Genomic DNA, 6,519 nt, shown 5'->3' on the forward strand with positions numbered 1-6,519 from the left:
TCAGTTACAGATACTACTGCTGTTTATTATTATTATTATCATCAGTACTATTATCATTATCATCATTATTATTATCAATATTATTATCACTGACGTTGTTATTATCAGTATTGCCATTGTTATTGTTGTGATTATTACAATCATTGTTATTATTATTACTACTACTATTATTATCATCATCATCATTATTATTATCACTATTATTATCATCATTGTTATTATCCTAATTATTATCATCATTGTTATTATCCTAATTATTATCATCATTGTTATTATCCTAATTATTATCATCATTGTTATTATCCTAATTATTATCATCATTGTTGTTATTATTATCATTAATATCATCATTATTATTTATCATTATTATCATTGTTATCATTATCATTATTATCATCTTTATTATTATTACTATCATCATTATCATTATTAGTTTTATTATTATTATCAATATCATTATCATCATTATTACTATTATTCTTATCATTATTATCATAATTATTATTATCATTATCATTGTTACTATTACTATTATCATTATTATTATTATTACTATCATTATTATCATTATTATCATTATCATTATATCCATTATTGTTATTATCACCATCAATATCCTTATCATTATCATTATCATTATTATCATCATCATTAATGTTATTATTATCATTGTCATTATCTATACTATTATTATCATTATTATTGTTATTTTTATCATTATTATTATTATTATTTTTATCATTATTATTATTATAATTTTCATTATTACTATTCCTTGCATTTTTATCATTATCTATTTCTTTTATAATTCATCATAATTATCATTACTACTATAGTCATAATAATGATCATTATTATTATTCCTGTTATTATAATTATTACTATTATCATTATTGTTATTGTCTTTATCCTCCTCATCATCATTGCCATTACTATTATTATTATCAGTATCATTTCTATTATCATTATTATTATCATTATTAATACTATTATCATCATCATCATCATGTTCACTGATATTACTATTATACCGTTATCACCATTATCATTATCAACGTTATCATCATACTGCTCATTATGATTGGCATCCTCATTATCATTAGCATTATCAATCTCAACACAATCCTCACCATAAGTCTAAAATATTTGAGAATGAATTTGAACAAATGGACAAAGTAGTATGAAGATGAAATATAATGATAATTACTAATATATAAATGATAATAATGAAAATGATGATAGATAGATAAGAAATTATGAATTATAAGACGCATTATCCTCATCTCTTAAGAAACATATATTTTTACCTACCCTTATCTACTTTTGATAAAGATAATAGACAAAGTACCGTCATTCTTATAAGCTGTCACACTAGTAAATTTTCCGTCAATTTTTTGACAATATTCGGAAATTTTGTCAGTTTTTGAGCGAATTGTCGATTTTCCAGTCAGACGATAATAATCGTTTCCGTCTGAAAACCTTTCCGTCAACTTTTTCAGCCAAGCATATTCAAATCAAGAGCTATATTAAGAAAGGTATGTATTTGTGTAAAATAAATTTGTTAAAAAATTGACGGAAAAAGTGCCAGCGTGACAGCACCTTAAAACAGCAAATAAATTGCCTCTCTTTACTTAGTCTCTATCCTTATCTCTCAACAGGCTGCCGTCTCAGACCTTGATTTACCTCAACCCAGCGTAATCTTTCATCTGCGTCCGTTATCAACAGGTTTCATCACAGAAAGTCAGTAATACGACAACCGTAATCGATTTCTAACGGTTAGGCTTACGTCACACATATGCGTATGCGAATAACAACGACATATCCGGGTAATAAGTATGAACCTAACCTAACCTAATCTAATTGAGTTGGTATCATCTCGTGTCGAGACGCCGCCATCTTGTTTGTTTCACCACGCTTGCGCAGGACACCAATCGGTGGCTTTTCTGCCGTACCAGTAGAGACAGAGAGAGAGAGAGAGAGAGAAGGGAAAACGGGAGAGGAGGAAACCTTCAAGAGACAGCGACGGCACATGACAGGCGGGTCACGAAGATCTGCTGGCGCTCCTGGGGAAAATTGCTGTCATTTTCTAATAATGATAAAAAGAACAGGGTTATAGAGAGAAATGCAATGTTGTGATCATTTGGAATTGCGATATAATTTGTTATGTAAATCATAATATGAAATCACATTTCTCAACGTCTTTCCACATATGATATAATTTGTTATATAAATCATTTGAAATTACATTTCTCAACGTTTTTTTCACATATGATATAATTTGTTATAGAAATCATTATTTGAAATCACTTTCTCAACGATTTTTTTTTTTTTCTCATTTCATACTTGGTATCATTATCATGATTTCCGGTTTGAAATGAACTCGACAATTTTCCTTTTTTTGTGTGTCTTTAGATTTTGGGAGGAAATATATTCCTCTCTTTATCCACGAATTTCTAAATAAGTAGATTTTATGATATTACGACCTACACCAGGAGAAAAAAAATAGCACGTACTCCCCTCTGTAATTCATTTGGGTCCTCACGTAATCTCGTACACACCAAAGTACACTGTAAGAATATGAAAGTAATAAATCTTATGCGTGTCTTCCCATCTCTGGTACTGCGGCCAAATCGAATTACTTTCCCTCCCAAAAGCTGGGGTGACGTAACGAAGTTTCGTCTTTTGATCTCACAGAATCTTTTCCTGGCGTTTATGTATATGTATAGAAGTATGTAGATGTGGAATAAGTAGGTAGGAGCGTTTGGGTATGTTTATACTTACACACGCACACACACACACACACACACACACACACACACACACACACACACACACACACACACACACACACACACACACACACACACACACACACACACACACACACACACACACACACACACACACACACACACACACACACACACACACACACACACACACACACACATATATATATATATATATATATATATATATATATATATATATATATATATATATATATATGTGTGTGTGTGTGTGTGTATATATATGTATATATATTACACACACACACACACACACACACACACACACACACACACATACACACACACACACACACACACACACATATATATATATATATATATATATATATATATATATATATATATATACATATATATATATATATGTATATATATACATATATATGTATACATATATATATATATATATATATATATATATATATATATATATATATATATATATGCATGTATGTATGTGCATATATATATATATATATATATATATATATATATATATATATATATATATATATATATATATATATATATATATATATATATATATTACATATATATATATGTGCATATATATGTATATATTATATATATATATATACATATATATATATATATATATATATATATATATATATATATATATATATATATATATATGCATATATGAAGGTAGCTAAGTATGAAGAAAAACAGATCTACATATATCTAGACATAGACATTGAGCCCATGTTTATTCAAATATCCGTTAATACATACGCCATGCAAAACCGAACACACGAGACACCTTGTTGATGTTGATCTCAGGCGGTTTAATGAGAGTTCCTTGATCGAATATCCCGCCCGACTCTCGTTTCCGAATAATCTTGTTTCGGCTCTGGCTTCGGCTCGCTCTGAGATGTAAACAAAGGCACCGACACGCTCCTCAGTAGATTGCATTATTGTTGCTGCCGTGGTTGATATTATTATTGATGATATTTTGATTTCTGTTTTAGTAATTTTCTTGGTCTTACTATTATTTTTGTTGTTATTTTTAGAATGTTTTTTTCCAGTTTCTATTATATCATTTTAACTGTTCTACATTTGTCGCGATGAAAGTTATTCATTACAATGATTAACATTGTTATTACTATAAGGGAGAGAGAAAGTGAGAGATGGGAGGAAGGGAGGAAGAGAGAGAGAGAGAGATACAGAAAGAGAGAGAGAGAGAGAGATACAGAAAGAGAGAGAGAGAGAGAGAGAGAGACAAACAGACAGACAGACAGACAGAGAGAGGAAATGACTGAGAGAGAGAGAGAGAGAGAGAGGGAGAGGGAGAGGAAGTGACTGAGAGAGAGAGAAAAAAAAGTGAGAGAGAGAGAGAGAAAGGAAGAGACTGAGAGAGAGAGGAAGTGTGAGAGAGAGAGAGGGAGAGGGAGAGGAAGTGACTGAGAGAAAGAGAGAGGAAGTGAGAGAGAGAGAGAGAGAGAGAGGGAGAGAGAGAGAGAGAGAGGAAGTGACTGAGAGAGAGAGGAAGTGTGAGAGAGAGAGAGAGAGTTAGATGTAAACAAACGTACCGGGACACTCCTCAGTAAATTGAGAAGTATCTTATTGATGAAACATCCATTCTGCAAAATTGAATGTAAAATAGATCAGTGAATATGTATATTCGTGTTAAATATGTAGATTAGTTTACAAGACGTTTTTATTTTCGTCTTTAGCTCCGTGAAAATAAGTCTTTAAGTATTACAAATACATACTACAACAGCGCGTCTAGATTCCATGGCAGGAATAAGAGGGAAAAATAAGTAAGTCAACGATAATTGACTGTCGTTATCATATGATTTCACTCGAATTAGAAAAAAAAATCAATCATTTTAAGACTTTTTTAAACTGTGGAAGCAAAGAATACACCCATTATCTTTAAGAGTAAGAACCATTAGCCTTCGTGATAAGGTTTTCTTCTTTCAAACTAGGAACATTGCCGGCATCCTTGTGTATAAAAGGTATGAATGAGACTGGATATCTTCACAATACCTTTTCTACATTTGTCAACATGGATACGTTTCACCGGCATCCTTATCATTGGCATGCATACATACAGATGTGTGTATGTATAAATAAATAAATATATATATATATACATATATATATATATATATATATACATATATATATATATACATATATATATATAATATATATATATATATATATATATATATATATATATATATATATATATATGTGTGTGTGTGTGTGTGTGTGTGTGTGTGTGTGTGTGTGTATAATATATATATATATATATATATATATATATATATATATATATATATATATATATATATATATATATATATATATATATATATATATATATATATATATATATATATTATCAAGTAAAGTAGTTTGCATTATCAGGTAAAGCAAATCCGACATAAAAGCCATTCACTGAAGCATAAGAGAGATTCAGCAAGTGATATTCTCAGAATGAAAAAAATATATATATCACAAAATAAAAGAATCACTCAAATGATGAGTTCGTATTAACAGCGTACGAATTACTTTTTTTTAACTTGTAATCAAATACTTTTTTTTTTTTTTTTTTTTTACTAATAATCAAGTGAGATACTTCTGAAGAAAAAAAATGATGTTTGATCATTAAATCGAGAAATAGTCTGATATCAAAATTGAATTTATTGAAACCTATGATAATGTTTTTTATGATTCATATCATCATTACAGTGCTATTAATTTTCTCGTTACTGTTCTATTATGAAAATAACATTTTGTTTGTTTAAGTTGTACCTCACTTATGATAGAATTAGTATAAAAATCTTTTCCTAATCACGTTGTAAATCAGGGAGCACATTGAGCTATACTGTATTTAGACGAAACAGTAGCATGAGTGAGCAAGAAACGAGGAGAGGAATAGATAAAGAGAAAACTCAAAAGGCTTTTTATGGATCTAAACACGTAATGCTCAAAGGGATTTTAGGCAAGAGAAGGGAGACGCAGGAGTGAGAGACCCAGTTCCTTTGTCCTTTTCTTCACCTTATTATTTCGTCTATTTTCTTGTCTTTTCGGTCTTTCCTGTCCTTTGCTGATCTCAGAACACCTCCACTGTCTATACTTTTGATTTCACTTCCACATTCGCTTCCAACTCCATCTCCACCACGACCTCGTTCTCCACCATCGCCTCCACCACCTCTTCCACCTTCACCTCCACCACCTCTTCCACCTTCAGTTCCGCCACCACCACCACCTTCATCTTCGTCTCAACCTTCATCCTCCACATCCACCACTTCCTCCACATCCATCTTTCAGTTCTTCCACCTCTTCCACCTCCACCACCAATAGCACCTCCTTCATCTTCGTCTCAACCTCCATTCTCCACATCCACCACTTCCTCCACCTCCATCTTTCACTTCTTCCACCTCTTCCACCTCCACCACCAATAGCACCTCCTTCATCTTCGTCTCAACCTCCATCCTCCACATCCACCACTTCCTCCACCTCTTCCACTTCCACCTTCACCTCCATCGTTCACTTCTACATCCTCTTCCGCTTTTACCTCCATCTCTCTTAGACATTTTTCCTGTATCCTCTTTTTTCCCCTTGACTTTTATCTGTTTCCATCTTTGTCTGTTTGTTATTATTTCTCTCATCCATGGCCATGAAATTATTCATATCTAGCTTGCTAATATATATAATAATAATATATTTC

The sequence above is a fragment of the Penaeus vannamei genome, chromosome 21, assembly GCF_042767895.1.
Source record: "Penaeus vannamei isolate JL-2024 chromosome 21, ASM4276789v1, whole genome shotgun sequence".
NCBI classification, from domain to species: domain Eukaryota; kingdom Metazoa; phylum Arthropoda; class Malacostraca; order Decapoda; family Penaeidae; genus Penaeus; species Penaeus vannamei.